Consider the following 22660-nt stretch of genomic DNA (forward strand, 5'->3'; position numbering starts at 1 on the left):
TGTCTTTTTTCATTGTTTCCTTTGCTGTGCAAAAGCTTGTCAATTTGATTGAGTCCTTTGTTTAATTTTGCTTTTATTTCTGTTTCCTTGGGAGACGGCCCTTGAGGAAACATTTTTTATTGTTGATGTCAGAGTATGTTTTGCCTGTGGTTCTTCTTGGAGTCTAATGGTGTCCTACCTTATGTTTAAATCTTTAAGCCATTTCCAGTTTATTTTTGTACATGGTGTGAGGGTGTATTCCAGTTTCATTGATTTGCATGCATCTGTCCAGTTTTCCCAGCACCAGCTGGTGGAAAAAAGCTGTCTTTTTCCTATGTTACATTCTTGCCCCTTTTGTCAAAGATTAATTGAATGCAGGGTTGTGACTTTATTCCTGGGGTCCCTATGTTGTCCCATTGGTCTGTAGGTCTGTTTTGGTACCAGTACCACAGTGTCTTGATTACTGTGGCTCTGAAAAATTGCCTGATGTCTAGGACAGTTATGCCTCCTACTTTGTTTTATTTATTTATTTTTTATTGTTTTTTGCCCCCTCAGGATTGCTTTGGCAGTTCTGAGTCTTACATGGTTCCATATCAGTTTTTGAATTTTTCCTTTGTCCTAGTTCTGTTACAATGGCAGGTGTCTTCTGTTAGCGATGTCATTGAATCCGTAGATTTCATTGCACACTATTGCTTTTTTAATAATATTAATTCTTCCAAACCTGGATCATGGACTCTCTGTCCCTTTATTTGAATCTATTTAATTTCTTACAGTTTCATGGTTCAGCGTATAATCTTTCACCTCCTTGGTCCAGTTTATTCCTTGGTCTTTAAATTTTGGGGGTGCATTTTTCAAAATATGCTATTTTTTATTCTTTTGCTAAGAGTTTATTGTGAGTAGCCCAAAGGGCAACCAATTACCGAATGTTAATTTTGTATCCTGCTATTTTGCCAAACTGGTGGGTCAGTTTGAGTAGTTTTGGTGTGGCCTCCTTAGGATTTCCTATAGATTGCATCTTGTCATCAGCACGTAGTGAATATTTTGCCTCTTCTCTGCCACTTTGGACACGTTTGATGTATTTTGTTTGTCTCATTGCTGTGCCTAGCACTTCCAATAGTAGGTTGAATAAAAGTGGTGAGAATGGGCCTTCTTGCCTCGTTTCAGAGTTTAGTGCAGAGGCTTTCAGCTTTTTTCCTTTGAGGAGTATGTTGGCTGTGGGTTTGTCATAAATGGCTTTTATCATGTTAAGATATATTTCTCAAATACCCACTTTGGTAGGAGGTTTGGTCATGAATGGATGTTGGACATTGTCAAATGCTTTTGCTGCATCTATTGAGAGGATCATGTGGGTTTTTACTTTTCGTATGTTCATGTATAGTGTGACATTGTTTGATTTGAGTAGTTTGAACCCTCTTTGCAAACCCGGGACAAAATCCATTTGGTTGTTGTGTATGATCCTATTCTGCATGTTGTTGGACTTGGCTGAAAAAATTTTGTTGGGAATTTTTACTTCTATTTCATCACAGATGTTGGCATAAAATTTACCTTTTGGGTAGTGTCTTTGGCATTGGTGTTAGGGTGACGCTGGGTTCATGGACAATCTTTGGGAATGTTTCTTCTTCATCATGCTTGTGGAAAGGTGTAAGGAGGATAGGACTGTTTCCCCTTGTATGTTTGGAATATTTCACCATTGTACCTCTGTGATGCTAGGCTTTTGTTTGCAGGAGTGTTTTTATTACAAATTAAATTTCATTTCTAGTGACCTATCTGCTCAGTTGATCATCTATTTCTTCTGGATTCATTTGCTGCATGTTTTAACTCTCTAGAAAGTTGTCCATTTCTAGTAGATTTTAAAATTTGTTGGCAATTAATTATTTATGATATTTGCTTAGTTTTTTGGATGGGGGTGTTTTTGCAGTATCCATTGGGATTTCTTCTTTTTCATTTCTTACATTTTATTTTCTTCAAACCTAGGTTTTTTTTTTGTTAATTTTTTGCTTTTGTTTGGTTTTGTTTATTCTCTTTTAGACTTTCCTAGGGCCACACCCCTGGCATATGGAGGGTCCCAGCCTAGGGGTCTAATTGGAGCTGTAGCTGCCATCCTACACCAGAGCCACAGCAACACGGGATCCCAGCCGCATCTGCAACCTACACCACAGCTCACAGCAATGCTGGATCCTTAACCCACTGAGCAAGGGCAGGGATCAAACCGGCAACCTCATGGTTCCTAGTCAGATTCGTTAACCACTGAGCCACGACGGGAACTCTGATTTCTTATGTTTTTTAAATCATTTTTTTCCTTTCCTCATCTGGTAAGTCTGGACAGCATTTTGTCTTTTTGTTTTTTCTTTTCGTTCTTTCTTTTTTTTTTTTTTTAGATTTTAATCAAAACAGTTCTTGGTTTTATTGATTTTTTTCTATTTTTATCTCTATTTATTACTATTATTATTTTAATTGGTATTTCTGAAACTCAGTTTTTTTCCACTTATAGAATTTGTTCAATTATCTTAGATTATCTTGTCCATAAAAAGTCTCTTTTTCACTATTTTATTTTATTTTATATTTATATAATGATGATATAAATATTTTTTCCATTAGAGCTGGTTTATAGCCTTCTTTCGATTTTGTACTCTATGGCATGGTAACCCAGTTACACATACATGTATACATTCTCTTTCTTACACAATCATGCTTCATCCTAAGTGCCTAGACATAGTTCTCAGTGCTACCCAGCATGGTCTCATTGTTCATCCATCCCAAGGCAGTTGTCTGACTCCATTAACCACAAGCTCCCAAACCATCCCACTCCCTCCCTCTCTGCTTGGTAAGCACGAATTTATCCTCTAGGTGTATGATTCTCTTTTCTGTGGAAATGATCATCTGTGCTGTATAGTAGATACCAATTATAAGTGATATCATGTGGTATTTGTCTTCCTCTTTCTGCCTTACTTCGCTCAGGATGAGAGTCTCTAATTCCACCCCATCTTGCTGCAAATTTCATTCTTTCTAAGGGGGAGTAGTATTGCCCTGTGTACACATATCCATATTATCCCAGTCCAGTAATCTGTCGATGGCCTTTTGTGTTATTTCCATGTATTGGCTATTGTGAGTCGCGATGCAGTGAACATGCAGGTGCAGGTGTCTTTTCTAAGGAAATTTTGTCTGGATATATCCACAAGAGTTGGATTGCTGGATCGTGTGGCAGTTCTCTGTATAGATTTCAAAGGTACCACCACACGGTTCTGCACAGCGGTTGTACCAGCTTCCATTCCCACCAACAGTACAGGAGGGTTCCCTTTTTTCCACAACCCCACCAGCACTTGTTACTTGTGGATGTATCAGTGATGGCCATTCCGATTGGTGTGTGGTGGTATCTTGTGGGAGTTTGGATTTGCATTTCTCTATTAATCAGGGATGTTGAGCATTTTTTTTAATGTGCTTGTTGGCCATCTGCATATATTCCTTGGCAAGAAGTCTATGCAGGGCTTCTGCCCGTTTTTCCATGGAGTTGTTTGTTTGTTTGCTGTTGAGCTGTATACGTTGTTTGTATATTTAAGAGATGAGGCCCCTGTAAGTTTCATCATTTCAAACTGCACTATCCCATTATGTAAGTTGACTTTTTGTTTTTGTTAGTTTCCTTTGCTGTGCAAAATGTTGTCCGTGTGATTAGGTCCCATTGGTTTATTTTTGCTTTTATTTCTGTTGCTTTGGGAGACTGACCTGAGGAAATATTCATGCGCTTGATGTCAGATAATGTTTTGCCTATATACTCCTCCAGGAGATGGAAGGTGTCTCGTCTTATACTTAGGGCATTCATCCACTTCAAGTTAAATTTTGTGCACTGTGTGTGGGTTCATTGATTTGTGTGTAGCTGTCCAGGTTTCCCAGCAATTCTGGCTGAAAAGACTCTCTTCTTCCCATTTTATGTTCTGGCCTACAATGTCAAAGATTAAATGATCATAGGGGTCAGTGTTCATTTCTGGGCTCTCTGGTCTGTTCCATTAGTCTCTCTGTCTGTTGTGGCACCAGCAACACACTCTCTTGATGACTGTGGCTTTGTAATGTTGCTTGAGGTCTGGGAGCATTAATGCCTCCTGCTTGGCTTTTGCTCCTCCGAATTGCTTTTGAAATTTTGGTTCTTTTGTGGTTCCATATAAATTTTTGGATTGTTTGTTCTAGTTTTTGTAAAAATCATCATTGCTGTTTTGATACGGATTGAAATGAATACTTAGATGGGTCTGCTTAGAAAGGACATTTTTACAACGTTAAATTTTCCAACCCAGGATCATGGAATAGCTTTCCATTTCTCTACATCTTCTTTAACTTCCTTAATTATCATTTTATAATTCTTGTTATTAGGTCCTTAGCCTCCTCAAAAAGGCGTATCACTAGGTATTTTATTTTTGGGAGTGCAATTTTAAAAGTTATTGTATACTTGTATTCCTTCTCTAAGATTTCACTGTTAGTATACAGAAACGTGACTGATTTATGAATGTGACTCTTATATCCTGCTCCTTTGCTGACTGTGTTGATCCATTCAAATAGCTTTTGTGTTGAGTCTTTGGGGTTTTCTCTATATAGTGTCCTTTCATCTGCATACAGTGACACGTTTAGCTCTTCTCTTCCTACTTGGAGTCCATTTATTTCTTTTGTTTGTCTGACTGCTGTGGCTAGGCCTTCCAATAATATGTCACATAGGAGTGCTGAGAGTGGGCATCCCTTTCTTGTTCCAGACTTTGGTGGGAGGATTGTCCAATTGTCTCCATTGAGGATTGTATTTGCTGTGTGTTTGTCATAAATGGCTTTGCTTATGTTCAGGAATGTTCCCTCAATACCCACTTTGGTGAGTGTTTTTATCGTGAGTGGATGTTGGACTTTGTCAAATGGTTTTTCTGCATCTATTGAGATGTTCATATGGTTTTTGACTTTTCTTTTGTTAATACGGTGTACGATGTTGCTTCCTGTTTGTATATTGAACCATCCTTGTGAACCTGGGAGGCATCCCACCTTGTTGTGGTGGATGATCTTTTTGATGAGTTTTTGGATTCAGTTGACTAAACATTTTTTTAGAATTTTTGCATCTATACTCTTCAAAGATTTTGGCCAATAGTCATCTTTTTGGGTGGTATCTTTGTCTGGTTTTGGAATTAAGGTGATGGTAGCATCATAGAATACCTTTTGGAATGTTCCGTCTTCTTCGAACTTTTGAAAAAGCATAAGGAGGATGGGCATCGATTCCTCTTTTTATGTTTGACAGATTTCACCTGTGAAGCCATCTGGCCATGGACTTTTATTATTTCAGTTTTGTTTTGTTTTGTTTTGGTTGGACGGTCCATTTATTTTAAGTTTGAGTAGTTTTCTTTTCAGTTTTTGTGAAAGTAAAATTCTGTTTCGATTTGTGGTTGCCCTGTTTTTTAAGTGTGATAACCCCTTGTTATAACTGAATGGTGATGTAGGCTCACCCACTTCATTACAATAATAAAATTATAAAATTCAATAAAATAATAAAATTCAAAAATTAGAATAAAAAGAGTCTATATATTTCCTTACACCTCTTGCGCACACCGTAGGATTTTGATGTCTTTTTTTTTTTTTTACCCTATTCATGATTAGATCTGTATCCTGGCTTACTTAAGTGACTGGTCTCTAATCCTGCTTTCCTCCATCCTTGTTCTTCCTCTTTTTTATTTTTCAATCTTAGAGAAGACTTTCTTTCTTTTAGCATGCACTTTGTACTTCTGTACTCTTTTAGATTTTGTGGTTGTTGTTGTTGGAGAAACTCTTTGTGTCCCCTTCTATTTAAACTCATATTCTTGATGGATAAATTATTCCACATTGCAGATTTCTTTTTCCTTTCAGCATTTTAAATATCTCTTGTCACTCCCTCCTAGCTTGTAGTGTTTCTGTATAGAAATCAGCTATTCACCTTAGGGGGATTCCCTTATAATGGACATTTTGCTTTTCTCTTGCCTCCTTTAGAATCCTCTCTTTAACTTTGGCCATTTTTATTATACTATGTCTTGGTGTGGGTCCATTTGGGTTCAACGTGTTTGGGGACATCTGTGTTTCCTGTATCTTGAAATCAGTATCCTTTAGATTTTGAAACTTTCTGGAGATAATTACCTCAAATACAGGTTCAATCCCCTTTTCTTTTTCTTCTCCTCTGGAATTCCTATTATGTGTAGATTGTCCTGTGTTATAGTATCCCATAGGTCTCTCATATTGCTTTCATGTTTTTTCATTGGGTTTTGGGTCTGCTGTCCTATTTGGGCAATTTCCTTTATTCAATGATCCATGTCACTAATTTGCTCCTCTGCACTATTCATTTTGGGCTTTACTGCCCTTAGCTCAGTTTGTTTCACTGCAAGTGAATTTTCTACATTTGCATGGCTCCTCCTTATATTTTTAGCCCCTTTCTGAGGGAGTCCGCATTACTCTTCATATGTTCTCTTAATTCCTTCAGTATTTTCACTATCTCCCATTTGAACTCAAAATGTGTCAGATTGCAGAGGTCTGTTTCATTGTTGACGGCTTTAGGTGAATTCTCCTGTTGCTTTCACTGGGAATGTTTTCTGAGCTTCTTCCTCTTGCTCGTGTATTTCATTTCACTTTCTGTAAGTTTGGAGATGCCCACATGTATTTTGACAGAGTCTGGGGGTCACTGTTGTAGTGGTGCACTTCTGGAGGGCATGCAGGCCTGGCCAGGGCATACCACTGTGGGTATGCCCTTCCTGTGGCCAGGAGGGTCTGGCTGGGGAATGCCACAGCCAGGTGGGGCTCACTGTGATATTCTGCAGCAGTGGGGCACTTGTGAGTGTGGGCAGTCATGGCTTTTCTCTGCCATGGTGGATGTGCATGCTCCAAAGCCAAGCAGGGCATTACCTGGTGATCCCTAGCAGCCATGTGTTTCCTGATGGTTGGGGTTGCTGGTTGGCTCACTCTGCCTTGGCAGGGCACTTCCTGTGGGCAGGAAGTTCTTGCCTGTGTGCAACAGCAGCAGGGCACTTCCCAAGTGAGGGCAGGTCTTTCTGGATCACTCCCCAGTGTAGGCCCCTTCCTGAGTTTGGGTGGGGCTGCCAGGTGTGCATCTCGGTGGGGGTGCTGCCTCTGGGTGGGGCTTCCTGGGGCATGCTGTGGCAGCAGAGCACTTCCCAAGCCTGGGCAGTGATGGCCTGGTCACTCCATGGTAGAGAGGTGTTTCCCTCGACCTGGTGTGGCTCGCTGGTGCTTGCCATGGTGGAGGTGCCCTCTGCACATGTTCTGGGCTTTCCCGGGTGCTCTGTGGCAGCAGGGAGCTTCCTGAGTGAGTGCAGGTCTGGCTGGTGCTTGCTGTGATAGAATTGGCCTTCCTGTCACCGGACAGGGCTCGCTGGATATGCCACATCAGCAGAGCAGTTCGCAAAGATGGTGGGGCCAGTGTGTCCCCTCTGCAGCAGTGGGGTGCTTCCCAAGGGTGGGTTGGGATAGCCCCTTCCTGCTGCAGTGGTGGTGCACATCCTGATGTGGGGAAGGGCTTACAGGGTGCCCAGGGGCAGGGGGGTGCTTTGCATGGTAGGCAGGCCTGCCTGGGAATGCCATGGCAGTGGTTGGCTCTCCACAGGGGGTGGCACCAATCTGCCATGGATGACAGTTTGCTTCTGGCCGGGCGGGTGTGGGGTGGATTAGTGGAGATGTGCTGGTAACGCTCTGCTCTCTATTAGCCAGTGGGCAATTGCACACACTGTGGTTCGAGGAGTCTTCTATGTTGACCCTCCCCTCCTGCTGTCCCCTCATCAACAATGGCACCTTCTCTCTCCTGTGGGTCCAGATCCTCTGCCAGGTTCCCTCTATTTGGGCTTTCCAATCCCCAGCCATTCACATATTGCTCCCTCCACCCAAGGTAAACTGCTTATCTAATCCCTTAGGCTCTCTCCATGCCTCCCACACCAGCTTGCTCCCAGGGACTGACCTCTGGAGCCTAGGACTTGGTGCCCAGCCCCCACCGGAGCATCTCTATCTTTGGTGTCTCTGTGTGTGGTTCAGATGGTCTGTGCAGCTCTCACTCTTCTTCCCAGGTCTCAGACATGCTGCTGTGTTTTTCTTGGAGTCTTGGAGATCCCTCCGACTTGGCTGACCTTTCCATTGGTTAGGCGATTTTCCAGGGTATGTGTTCCCTTTCTCCTTCAGAGCTCCCTCTCAGGAGTGCTAGTCCAGTCCTGATTCCCCTTCCCTCTCTCTCTTTGTTTCCTGTTGTCCTACCCAGTTATGTCAAGAGATTCTTACCGTTTTGGGAGGTCTCAGTTCTTCTGCCAGCGTTCCGTGGCTGCTCTGTTTGAGTTGTTTTAAGTGTAGTTGTGCTTATTTGTATTGTGATGATGGAAAGGGCAAGTGTGTCCCAGTACTCTCCCACCATCTTGCCTCCCTGAAATTGCATCCTTCTGTATCTTTCTTTGTGGCCTTCCCTTCAAAGTCTACTTTGTTTGCCATGGTTAGCACAACTCCTGTTTTCCTCTCTTGTCCGTTGACATGAAATATCTTTTCCCATTCCCTCATGTCAATCTGCTTGAGGTCATTGCTCTGAAGTGAGTCATTGTAGACAGCAGCTTGTACGTTTTTGCTTTTTATCCAATCTGACACTCTGTGTCTATTGATCAGAGTATTCAGTCCATTGACATTTAAGGTAATTCTTGAGAAAGATGTATTTATTGCCACTTTCCCCGTGTTTTTCAGTTGCTGCTCTGTATCTCCTTTGTTCCTTTTCTGTTTTTTGGTTTGGGTTGGATGATTTCCATTTATTGTATGCTTGTGTACTTTTCTTTCTGTTTTTTTGTGAATGTAATGTTTGGTTTTGAGTTGTGGTTTCCCTGTTTTTTAAGTATACTAAACTCTCACTATATCTGCTAGCTTTAGCCTCGTATTCATATAGGCTCGAACATACTTTATTTAAAAATAGGAGTCTATATTTTCTTCCTTTCCATACCTACCTTCTATGATTTTGAAGTTCTTTATTAATATCTTCATGTGTGTCCTTTAGGTGTCCCATGAGTTTATGGTCACTATTACAGTAGGTATGTATGTAATTATGTATTTATTAATTTATTAGTTCTGTATTCTGACTTATTTAAGTGATTACTTTCCCCTTGGGATTTCTTCCACTCTTTTTCTTACTACTTATGTTATGCTATTTTATTTTATATTTTATTTTACTTTATATTTTATTTTACTTTATATTTTATTTTTCTATATTAATTTACTTTTCCTAGGGAAGCCCTTGCATTGTTTCCTTAAGAATGGCTTTAATGTTGATGTACTCTGTTAGGTTTTGTTTGTTGAAGAAATTCTCTGTTTCCCCTCCTAATTTAAATGATACTCAAAAAATAAATAAAAACACAAGTAATGATACATTTGCTGTGTAGAGTATTCTAGGCTGCAGATTTTTCCTTTTGGAAAGATGAGTATACGTTGCCACTCTCGTCAGGCCTGTAGTGTTTCTGTAGAGAAATCCGGTGTTTAGGGAGGTCCCTTATAATTAATGATTTGTATTTCTCTTGCTACCTTTAGAATCCTCTCTCGGTCTTCGCCTTTTGCCATTTTTATTGCAACATATCTTGGTGTGGGCATATTTGGGTTCAAAGTGTTGGGGGCCTTCTGCGATTACTGCATCTCGATATCTGTTTCCTAGAGTTTGGAAAGTTTGAGGCATAATTACTTCCAATATATTTTCAATCATCTCTTCTTTTTCTTCTCCTTCTTGAATGCCATTTGTGCATAGATTGGCATGCTTTATATTATCGCATAGATCTCTTATATTTCTTTTGTGTTTTTTCATTTGTCTTTCTGTCTGCTGTCCTGATTGGGTAATTTCCATTATTCTATCTTCCAAGTCACTAATTCATTCCTCTGCACTAGTCATCCTGCTCTTTAGTGCCTTTAGCTCAGTTTGGGTCTCTGCAAATGAATTTTCTATTTTTTTCTATTTTTCCTTATATGTTGTAGTTCTCTCTAAAGTAATCTGCACTAATGTTTTTATCTGCTCTTAACTCCTTGATAATCAGCCTTCATTTTTTCAGTATTTCCACTACTTCCCTTTTGAACTCAATGTCTCTCAGCCTCCAAAGTTCTTCACCTTGCCCATGTTTTTCTTTTTCTGTCAGTTTGGGGAAGCCAAAATACACTTGGAGGCTTACAGCTATGCAAGGGTAACTCTTTGTATTCTTTGGGGGGTTACCCTTTATTTTTGGGCATGGGCGTTTGTATATTTGCTGCTTCTTTCTTTGGTGTGAACAGGCTATCATGCCAAGGGTGCTGAGTGTATTTGCAGGAAGAAGTCAGCAAGGGATAGTGCTGGTTATTGACGGGATCTTAAGAGCAGCAGGGACTTGCAGGAATGTGATGCAGGTAATTCCTCGTTTCAAGGTCCAGGGGGTGATAATGAGTTTCATGCAAAATGATAAGCTACCCATTGTAAGCTACCCAGAGCACTTGGTAGTGGCAGCAGTAGGGTGTGTGTGTATTCCCAGAGTAGTGAGAGCAAAAACAGGCAGTGTTTGGTCACAATGACCTCAGTGGTGCCACAAGTGGTAGCAGGCCATGCCCACCTCTGGAGTCAGAGGTAACCATGGTGGTTTGCCTCACAACTGTAGATGCTGGGAAGAAGCACCCTGTCCCTCTTAGCCCACACAGGAGGTGCTGCACCTGCTGCTCCTAGTTGCAGCGCCTTGGCAAAGACAGTTTCCAAGCATGTGGGGGCTATCTGGAGCATCTGGCAGTGACAGCTGCAGGGCCAGTATGATCCTAGGGGTGCGAGAGCAACAGTTATTGGTGCTCAATTGTGGCACCATCTCTGTTTTCTGACCTCTTAGGTGACTGTGGTCACAGGCTGTGACCTGCGGTTTCTGAGACGAATACTTTGGTTTGACCCTGGTGCCTGTAGACTACACAAGAGGCACCACATTTCACTTAGTCCCTGCTGTACTAAGCCTGCACCAGAGGTGTCTGGCTGCCTCTAGCCTGCCCAAGATGAATCCAGGATGCTCTAGCCCAAGCAAGTGGCTTCTTGCCACCCGTAGCCTACATCAGCAGCCACCTGCCCTCAGAGAGCCTGTGCACATGTAAGCAGGGAGATTCCTTTGGGGCTCACCTCTCCTCCTCCCATTGCCCTCCCCAACAATAGTCCCTTGCTTTTGTAGACAAAGAGAAATACTTTCAACTCCAAGAATCATTGTGACATGACTGCTGGTAGGACAGAATACAATTTTTCTGAATGTAGCTCCAGAAAAGTGGTGAAACAGAAACATGAAGCTGCCAAGTCAGAGAGATTCGACATCTTCAAGCGATTTGTTAACCATGCTAAGGTTTGACATTAAAGACCAGCATAAGTATTTAAGTCTCTCTTTGTGGAAAGCAAGAAAGCAACCTATAAGTGTGCACCCGGAAATATAAAGGGGAGGAAATAAAGGCACATATAACCAGGAGATTTTGAGGATTTTGAAGCAATAATGATACCCCCTCGTTTTTTGTTTGTTTGTTTGTTTGGTAAATGTTTCATTCGAAACTACCACCATATGCTGATGGTGATGCAATCGCTGATTATTTCATGTGGTCTCATTATTGCAGTTATGGTGCACTTATGGGAAGCTAAACTACGCTGTAGTTTGGAGTATGAAATGTATTTTCTAACTTATGCTTATCTTTTTCTTTTTGTCTTTATAGGGCCATACATTTGGCATATGGAGGATCCCAGGTTAGGGGTCAAACCAGAGCTGTGTCTTCTGGCCTAAAACAGCCATAGCAATGCTGGACCTGAGCAACAGCTGCACTTTGATCACAGATCATGGCAACTCTGCGTCTTTAAAACCCCCTGAGTGAGGCCAGGGGTTGAAGCCACTTTCTCATCACCACTAGTTCGGTTTGTTAACCTCTGAGCCATGGTTGGAACCCCATGAAATTTATTTTTTTTTTGTAATGAAGACAATCTTGCCAAGTAAGATCCAAGTTCCCTTTGAAATAACAGAGTATAATGCAGCTGAGAAAATGCTACATAAAGAATATGTATTTTCCCTTTCAAAATTGAACTTCATCTGCCCCTCTTTCCCTACCATCTTAATTTAGGCATCCATTCAATACAACCTGGACTATTTCAGAAATCACTTAACTCCCACTGTCTTTTTCCTTAGTTGCATTTTCTTTTTTGAAACCGTTATCATCAAGGAGGCATGTCAAATATTCCTATCTCACTACCAAAATTTTCAAATATGGAAAAACCACAAAATAATCTAGCATTGAAAACCACTAAAAAGACAAAAGGACAACTTACAATGGGAGAAAATTTTTTCTGATCATTAAACTAAAAAGGGATTAATCTCTAAAAAGGGATACAAACACCTTATACAATTCAACCACACAAAAAGCCAACAACCCAATGCAAAATGGGGCAAAAGTCCTGCATAGACATTTCACGAAAGAATATGTACAGATGGTCAGAAAGCACATAAAAAATTCTAAACATCACTGTTTCTTAGGGAAATGCAAATACAAACTACTATGAGGTACCTTTCTCACCTGTCAGAATGGCCATCATTAACAAGTCCACACATAAAAAAAAAATGCTGGAGAGGGTGTGGAGAAAAGAAAACTCTCCTACACTGATGAAAGGAATGTCACTTGTTACAACCATTAAGGAAACCACTATGGAAATACTTCAGAAAAGTAAATATAGGACTAGTACGTGACCGACCCAGAAATCCCACTCTTGGGCATACAGCTGGAAGAAACTTCCCTTGAAAAAGACACATGCACATGTATGTTCATTGCATCACTGTCCACAAGAGCCAAGACAGGGAAATAACCTAAAAGTCCATTGAGAAGATTGGATTAAGATGTGGTGTATATGTGTTCCATATATGTACACATATACACAATGGAACCCCTACTCAGCCATAAATAAAGAACAAAGTAATGCCATTTGCAGCAACATGGCTGGAATTAGGGACTCTCATGCTAAGTGAAGTTACTCAGAAAGAGGAAGGCGAATACAATACGATATCACTTATGTGTAGACTGTAACATATGGCACAAGTGGAACTTTCCACCTGAACGAAACTCATGGACTTGGACAACAGTGTTTGGGTTGCCAAAGGGGAGGGGGCAGGATTGTGATGGACTGGAAATCGGGGGTTAGAAAAGGTGCAAAGTATTGCATGTGGAGTGGGTATGCGATGAGATCATGCTGTATATCAATGGGAACTACATCTAGTCACTTTTGATGGAGCACAACGGAGGGTTATGTGAAAAAACAGGATACGTACGTGTATGGGTGTGGGTCTTGGGTGGTTGGGGGTGTGTGTGTGCCTGGGTCATTTGCTCGACAGTAGAAACTTGACAGAACATGGGAAACAAGCTATGATAGAAAAAATAAACATCATTTAAAAAAAGAAATACAGCATCCTCTTACTCTTAATTGTTTCATAAATAAAGAAATGGCAACTATGAAGATGAACATATAAGTTTATTTTTGAAATAAAGGAATTGCAGGAAATTGTTGACACTTGCAAGCCTAAATTTTCATCTTCACTATCCTGCAGAATCTATAGACCGTTGATAGGTCAAAATTAGGATGGTGTTCAAATAATGAAGAGGATGGAGGTGTTGGCCTTGAGAGAGAGGCAGCAGAGGTATCAGTGGCCATTGGCATTGGGAACCACGGATGGTTGGCTGGTTGAGGGTCAGACAAAGGGCCCTCTCTTGGTGATATATTCTGATATCTGGTTGGAAAAGGGGACGGCTTCACCGTCATTCCAAAATAACCACTCGGGAAGGGAGAAATAAGGTGGTACTGAGACATGGAAGTGGTAGTTGTAATGAAATTCAAAATGTGGCCATTTGCTGGAGAGTAGCTGCTTTATGAGTGCATGTGAAACGTGGTCAACTGGTTTAAAGTAGCATGTTGAGCCACGAGAGTTTGTCCTGTGACCTGGCTGATGCTGATGATGTAGAAGAAACGTCATTTCTAATTGGGGTAGTTGTATTAGAAATTCTCTGGCTGATAGGAGGCCTTCTTACGAAAGGCACATTTAAATTTGTGGAGGTTGAAAATGCATTTTCTCCACGAGTTTCTGCTTCAAAATCAGAATTATGATTACCCACCTTATGCCCTGTTCTAGAGCGCTTCTTGCTGCAACCTTGAAGTAAAGAAGCCGATACTGGAGAAGCATTTTTATACGTGACTCTTCTTTTCATCCTTTACCAACAGTTGAGGACAGCCTCGTTTAAAGTTTGGATTATGGTAGACCTGCAGCTAAAACCAAGGAGAAATTTATTTAATGGTATTTGAAACAAAGACACGAGGAGACAGAAACCATAATGTCTGATTCTTTGCATCATATGGAATTAATATCATGAGACAATACACGTCCATTGCTAATATTTTCAAAAATGTTCTTAGTGGGCACAGCCAACTATTGTCCTCAAGGAAAAATGTCTGGTATATTTACAGTAATAGTATTAGGCTCTGTGGCCTGCATTTTTTGAGGTTCATTGACAAGGCTCAAGGTGGCTAGGACAATGACTTATCATCCCAAATATTTTATGACCAAGCCATCCTCAATTTAAAAATGTAACATGGAGTTCCCGTCGTGGCACAGTGGTTAATGCATCCACCTTGGAACCATGGGGTTGCGGGTTTGATCCCTGGCCTGGCTCAGTGGGTTAAGGATCTGGTGTTGCTGTGATCTGTGGTATAGTTTGTAGATGTGTCTCGGATCCTACGTTGCTGTGTCTCTGGCATAGGACGGTGGCTATAGCTCCAATTCAACCCCTAGCCTGGGAACCACCATATGCCATGGGAGTGGCTCAGGAAATGGCAATAAAGACAAAAAATAATCGTCATAATAAAAATGAAACAGTACTTCATCCCACTTTCAAAGTCTACTTTGACCATATATGGATGAACGTATTTGCACATGTCCAAAGAGAATTTTATACACTCCCTCTATAAATAGTAACTGGAAAATTCTTAATGCCTTGTTCCAAGCAGAGACTTCATTTTCTTCTGCCAGAATGTTGGCTAGTGAGGCAGATCTTTGAAAATTCTGTTGCAATTTAGTACATCCATAAAGGTTAAGCTGTCGAACTAAGCTTTTCATACTCTCAGTTTCAAATATTCTGAAGGAAGCCTTTCTCTCCAGAACTTCTTTCTTGACGTGTTCTTCATTAATCACGATCGAGGTTCCATTTTCTTCCCAATAAAATGGACTTAAATCGATCACTTTCAACAATTTCCCAAAGTTTTCTGGGAAAGGGCAGAGGAAGAAAATCATTATCTTCATCCGGTTTAGAGACACACAATGTGTGGCATGGCTCCTTCATCAGGGAGCCCTCAGACAAAGCCTGGAAAGCTTTTTCTTCAATCTGAGACCTCAAGTCCAAGTCCCCAGTGATTGAGTTATCACACCATGAAGATGTAATGGAGGATTCTGAACCAGTTTATTCATCTTTAGGAGACACATGTTGAAGTTCTGAAGGAGCATGTGCCATCTCAGATAAATTTTTCTTCAGCTACTTTCCTCACCTGCATGGCTTTTGAACTCTGCAGTTTTAAATGCTGCTTTGGTAAGCCTACACAAATAAACTATCCAATCCATCACAGTGGTTGCCAGCCTGCATAGCTGTGACATTACAAGACACAAGTCTCCTTGCAATCTGAGCATCACCTTCAGTCAGGGTTTACTTCTCTATGAAATTAGCCCAGTTAATATAAAATATGAGCTCCGTACTTAAACAGTAACCCAAAGAGAGAAAAAAAAATGAGATCAGCAAATGAGATCCCATGCCAATGGAATCTTTTTAATAAAAAATCACATAAATAAATAAATCCATTTCATCCCTGAAGTAAACTCAAATTCTCTCTTGTGCACATACGCACTTGTGCCTGTCATGTAAGGCCTTGTAAGTGGGAGAAAAAAAAAAAAAAACGGCAAAGTGAAACAAAAGTTATGCAGCTCTTGAGAGTGTATAACTAGAATCTGTGCAGTACGTATATTCAGAAAAAGCATAGCCAGTGTTCTCTGGTGGCTAGCTTGTTACAAAAGTGTTCTGATCTCTGCCGTGCTATGGGTTCAATCCCTGGCCTGGGAACTTCTGCATGCCCCAGGTACAGTCCACAAAATAAAAAGACAAAAAGAAAAGAAAAAAAGAAACAAATACACAATCAAAAACAAAACAAAACAAAACAAACCATGACCTTTATCACTAACCAAGGCATAGAAGGGCCCTGGGCACCAAGCAAAATATCTATAGCCATAGAGGCAAAAAAAGGTTGATGGTTGCTTGTGTTAGGAGAGGAAATTTGGGGAAGTACCATCCAAAGGGTATGAGATTTCCTTGTGGATTGATGACAATGAGAACTGGGGAATTGATGGGTGTACCACATTCTGAAGATTATGTATGCCCTTGAACTGAATACTCCAAAAATTCTACCATAATGTTTTCCCATTGTTAAAAACTGACAGTGATCTGGTATCACTGATTTTATTATATAGAGTTTTCTGTGTATTCTACGTAAGTAGTCTGTGTGTTAAACAATATTCCAAACATTTTCCATTAGGTTGCTGAGGGAGGAATGCACAAGGCCAATTAGTACACGAGGGATTTATTAGGGTCTCCGAGGGGGCTGGGTGGAGCTCAAGATGGCATCAGCCTTGACTGCAAGGAGGTGTTAGAGTTATAAAGCATCTGTGGTGGGAGTCTGTGGTTGGAGTCCATGGTGGGACCTTGAGGCAGGGAAAATGGAGAAGAAAGGGAAGGTTAAGGGTGGTGTAGAGGCTCAAGACCCATGATAGAGCGCAGTTATTTCTGTAGGCAGTTGGTCGTGCAGGCAGTTGCTTCCCACAGGTCCTCGTTTCTTGCTGCCCAACTTGCACATCCACATTCTGGGAGGGGTGTCCACAGCAAGTCTCTCAGGTGAGCAGCAATAGTTGGGGTGTATGGCGGTCTGTCTCCATCCTCCTGGGCTCCTCTCATTCAAGCCTTCCATTATATGGGGTAGGGATGAATGTCTACTCTTCTCTCTCTGCTTCCTGCTGGCCTGGGGTGAGGAGTACTTGTGGATGGACATGGTACATGCTACCATTGAGGATGGGAAGAAAAGAAAAATAAGATTAAACAGGGGTGTGGGATGTAAGTTGATACTGGTATTGTTTTTTTTTTTTTTAAAGCTATATTTATGGCTTGTGAATTTTTTTTTAAATTTTCCCACTGTACAGCAAGGGGGTCAGGTTATCCTTACATGTATACATTACAATTACAGTTTATCCCCCACCCTTTCTTCTGTTGCAACATGAGTATCTAGACATAGTTCTCAATGCTATTCAGCAGGATCTCCTTGTAGATACTGGTATTGTTGAAGGAGGAGTGCAGTTTCATCTGAGTAGGTTTGAACAGGTGATGTGATATTAACACGTAAATCACAGGAACTATTGGTCATAATACATGTTGTCTCCTTTCTGTTGCTGTAAGAGAAGACCTTGAAAATGTAAGGTTGTCGCTGTCAGCTGATGCTGCTTTGAGAACAGCTGGTGTCATCAAGTCTGTCAGGGCGCATAAGCCCTAAGTTCTTGGCAATGCAAAGGCTTGCCTAAAATTACTCCATAAGATTCCTAGTCTTCCTTGGATGTCTCACCCACAGCTACTCCATTCTGCCTTTTCTCCCTTTTGGCCCATGCAGATGCCATGGTTAATGATCTCTGTATTTCTAGATGAGAGAAGATGTAAGAATTTGGGCCCATAGAGATCCTCACGTGAAATCGGTCTGAAGGCCTGTGCCTCACTCCTGGTCACCTCCCTGAGCTCTGCTCAGCAGGTGCTTCAGGTCAATAGCTGCTGTGCCTCAAGCTTTCCTGCACGGAGAGCCTCTAGGCAAGTGCTAACTTGAGGTCACAGTTGGCCATACTCCCCCATGGTCGGACATTTGGCCATAGTTTGGGGAGGCATTTCATGACGATTTTATCTCACAGTGCCAGCAATGAACACTGCTAGGTGTGGCAATGATGTCACAGATAGGCCACTCAATGTGCTAGTCCTGGACAAGGCCATACTAGGAGTAGCCAAATGTCTCTGAACCACCCATCTTCCTCGTCTATTATGGTCCTGGAAAATATTCCCTCTTGTTGCATGTTCCCATATCTAGAGATCAGTGCTCTCATATGGAACCACATATCATTTTCAGTGACTCAGTTACACTTCTGGAAATGCAAGAAATAGCAATTTTGTGAAGATAGTGAATAAAACATAAACCTAGAGACTCTCATGCTGAGAGAAGGAAGTCAGAAAGAGAAAGACAAACACCACATGGTAAGACTTATATCTGGTATCTATTTTAGAGCACAAGTGAAGCTTTCCACAGAAAAGAAAAACATGGATTTTGAGAATAGACTTGTGGTTTCCAGCGGGAGGGGGACTGGGACGGAGTGGAATTGAGTGGGAGCTTGGGTTTCATTGAGGCAGTCTCTTGCTTTCGGAACAGATATGCAGTGAGATCCTGCTGTGTAGCCCTGGGAACTATGTCTCCTCACTTGTGATGGAGCATGATAATGTGAGAAAATAATGTAAACATGTCTGTGTACCTGGCTCACCATGCTGTGCAGTAGAAAATATAACAATATATTCTAGAGATTAAGCCCTTGTCCGTTGCATCATTTGAAACTATTTTCTCCCATTCTATAAGTTGTCTTTTTGTTTTCTTTTTAGTTTCCTTTGCTGTGCAAAAGCTTTTCAGTTTGAATCTAATATCCAGCACAAATGAACATCTCCTCAGAAAAGAAAATCATGGACTTGAAGAAGAGACTTTTGGTTGCCTGATGGGAGGGGGAGGGAGTGGGAAGGATCGGGAGCTTGGGCCTATAGGACACAACCTAGAATAGATTTACAAGGAGATCCTGCTGAATAGCATTGAGAACTATGTCTAGATACTCATGCTGTAACAGAAGAAAGGGTGGGGGAAAAAACTGTCATTGCAATGTGTGCATCTAAGGATAACCTGACCCCCTTGCTGTACAGTGGGAAAATAAAAAAAAATAAAATAAAAAAATATAACAATAACTTGGTGGAAATAAAAACAAATTAACCTATTCTGATAAGGAGTGGAAAAATATAAGAAAATATTTGTGGACTCTTAAAAATTATGTGGAAAGCAGTATTCATAAAGTCATAAATTAAAATTGAAAAGCTTCACACAAAACAGCCCTGTTTTATCGCTGTTCAGCTGGATTAGTCTGTTCCTTCTCTTTCAAGGAAAGTTTATTCTGGCTTGTCCACTCAGCTGTATTTCCCAGTGTTCTTAGGCTGGTTATCCCTAGATAGTTTAAACATTCCCAACACAAGGGAGCCTTTAAATTTCGATTAATGTAGCCCAGGAAAGTTATGTCACTTGGCTAAAGTCTTACTTGCTGATTGAGCTTGAGTAACAGTTGAAGGAAACATAATTGTGCCCTTGTGAGAGCAGGTATTAGTTGGCCAAGTGATGGGATCCCATCTAGGAATATCACTGATAAGGGCCTTGGAGGGGAGAAACCCACCAAGGTAGGTGAGAAGGTCAACAAATGACCATGTGGTTGGGGGGGGCAATCTTGGGATAGTGGTCTACCTCTGATGGTGTCTTCTTTTTGCCGAGGCATTGATGTTTTTGTTATTAGGGCCTTGTTTTAGGGTGAGTTTGATGTCAGTAGTTCTCTCTGTAGACCAGTGCAATGTGGATGTCCTTCTTAAGAGGGAAATAGAGATTTTCAGAGTTATTTTATTCACTTTGCTTGTGCATATGGTACTTAAGTATTCCCGATAAGAGACCTTCCATCTAGGCTGGAGACAACCCTTTAAATGATACTTTCCCAGAATGTATAACCCCCTGGTTATCGTGGGGCATCAGATATTCTTGCAGAGACAGATTGCAGCACTCAGCTTCCCATGCTGAGACTATGTTCTTAGTAACCCCCTTAAACATTGAAATATTGTAACACAGCCTCAAAGAACTATTTGGGAAGTGAGTTTTAGAAAGTGAACCCTAACCTCAAAACACAGAACTAGAGTATGAGTCACAAGATTGTCTCTAAAATGATCCTCATTTTCACCAGATATTGTCAACCCAAAACTGTAGAAGGAATACCCCAAATGGAGAACATATTTTCAAAGCATTTCTTTTCATTAATGGGTTTTCTGGGGAGCCAGGAAGAACCAAGCTGCCTCTTGGATTTCCCACAGTCATGGCTCTTGAATTCACAGCTGTTGCTTACCTATCTTCCCTCCTCTGATTTAGGGGCACACTTTTCCCATGCTACAAGGTCATCAGGATGGCAAATGTCTGAGAAGGAGGGAGTAAGTTGTGAGCTATATCTTTATAGATTGGGTTCATACCTTTCATCCGACAATTTCTCCCCTGTAACACTGTAATTTACACTTAGGAAATTTTCAAATACACACACACACACACACACACACACACACACAGAATGCAAAATTTAAACACCTGGCCAAATAGAATCTTACTTTCTTGTAAAACATTGCCTAGTCATTCAACCAAAGTAACAAAGGATTTCAAAAGCAAATACAAATTAAAGGCCAATCGATTCATGTAACCTGTAAGTTTTGGTTTTGATTTATGGTTGCCCTGCCTTTTAAGTATGTTAACAACTTGATCCATTTCTTCGCTTTAGGCTGGTCATCATAGAGCCTCTAACACGTCCTTAAAAAAAAATGAATAAAGAATGTAATTTTTTTTTTACTTTGCTTTTCCACAGTGTATGAATTTGGTGGTGTATTTTTTCCCATTTTCTTTAATATCTTCATGGTTCTATCTCTGTGCTGTCTTATTTAAGTCACAGGTTTCCAATTGTGATTTCCTCAATCATAGATTTTCACTGTTTTCTTTTTTAATTTAGAGAAGTCCTTTCAGTATGTCCTTTGAGAATGTTTCTCGTATTGCTGTAATCTTTTATCATTTTCTTGTTGTAGAAATACTTTATTTCCCTTTTGAAGTTACTTTTCAACCACTTCATAATTGTTTTATTTTATTTTTTATTAATTTATTTTTTCCGACTGTTCATAAAGGGGATCAAGTTGTCCTTACATGTATACATTCCCCCCACACCCTTTGTTCTGTTGCAACTTCAGTATCTAGACCTAGTTCTAAATGCTGCTCAATTTATTGCTGCTCAAAGCTGTAAATCTATTTTAACTTGTGTGCAATAAACCCAAGCTCCTGATTCCTCCCATTCTCTCTCTCCCATCAGGCAGCCACAAGTCTCTTCTCCAAGTCCATGATTTTCTTTTCGGTGGAGATGTTTATTTGTCTTGGATATTAGATTCCAGTTATAAGTGATATCCTATGGTATTTGTCTTTGTCTTTCTGGCTCATTTCACTCAGGATGAGATTCTTTAGTTCCATCCATGTTGCTGCAAATGGCATGATGTCATTCTTTTTTATGGCTGAGTAGTAGTCCATTGTGTATATATACACCACATCTTCTGAATCCAGTCATCTGTCGATGGACATTTGGACTGTTTCCATGTTCTGGCTATTGTGAATAGTGCTGCAATGAACATGCAGGTGTACGTGCCTCTTTTAAGTAGAAATTTGTCCAGATAGATGCCCAAGAGTGGGATTGCGGGGTCATATGGAAGTTCTATGGATATATTTCTAATGTACCTCCATAGTGTTCTCCATAGTGGCTGTACCAGTTTACATTCCCACCAACAGTGCAGGAGGGTTCCCTTTTCTCCACAGCCCCTCCAGCACTTGTTATTTGTGGAGGTCTTAGTGATGGCCATTCTGACTGGTGTGAGGTGGTAGCTCATGGTAGTTTTGATTAGCATTTGTCTTATGATCAGCGATGAGCATTTTTTCATGTGATTGCAGGCCATCTGTATATCTTTTTTGGAGAAATGTCTATTCAGGTCTTTTGCCCATTTTTCCATTGATTGGATTTTTTTGCTGTTGGGTTGTATAAGTTGTTTATATATTCTAGAGATTAAGCCCTTGTCGGTTGTATCATTTAACATTATTTTCTCCCTTTCTGTAAGTTGTCTTTTTGTTTTCTTTTGGGTTTCCTTTGCTGTGCAAAAGCTTTTCAGTTTGATGAGGTCCCATTGATTTATTTTTGCTCTTATGTCTATTGTTTGGGAGACTGACCTGAGAAAATATCATGATGTTGATGTCAGAGAGTGTTTTGCCTATGTTCTCTTCTAGGAGTTTGATGGTGTCCTGTCTTCTGTTTCAGTCTTTCAGCCCTTTTGAGTTTATTTTTGTGCCTGGTGTGAGGGTGTGTTCTCGCTTCATTGCTTTGCATGCAGCTGTCCAGGTTTCCCAGCAATGCTTGCTGAATAAGCTTTCTTTTCCCCATTTTATGTTCTTGCCTCCCTTGTCAAAGATGAATTGCCCATAGGTGTCAGGGTTTATTTCCGGGTTCTCTCTTCTGTTCCATTGGTCTGTCTGTGTGTTTTGGTACCAGTACAACACACTGTTTTGACAACTGTGGCTTTGTAGTATTTCTTGAAGTCTGGGAGCGTTATGCCCCCTGCTTGGTTTTTGTTTCTCAGGATTGCTTTGGCGATTCTGGGTCTTTTGTGGTTCCACATAAATGTTGAGATTGTTTGTTCTAGTTCTGTGAAAACTGTCCTGGGGAATTTGATAGGGATTGCATTGAATGTGTAGATT

General features: G+C 40.8%; 1 pseudogene; it reads right to left on the reverse strand.

Moving 5' to 3' along the window:
* Window positions 1-15492, reverse strand: part of LOC110257952 — a 95972-nt pseudogene extending 80480 nt beyond the window's left edge.

Source organism: Sus scrofa, chromosome Y (assembly GCF_000003025.6).
Source record: "Sus scrofa isolate TJ Tabasco breed Duroc chromosome Y, Sscrofa11.1, whole genome shotgun sequence".
Lineage (NCBI taxonomy): Eukaryota > Metazoa > Chordata > Mammalia > Artiodactyla > Suidae > Sus > Sus scrofa.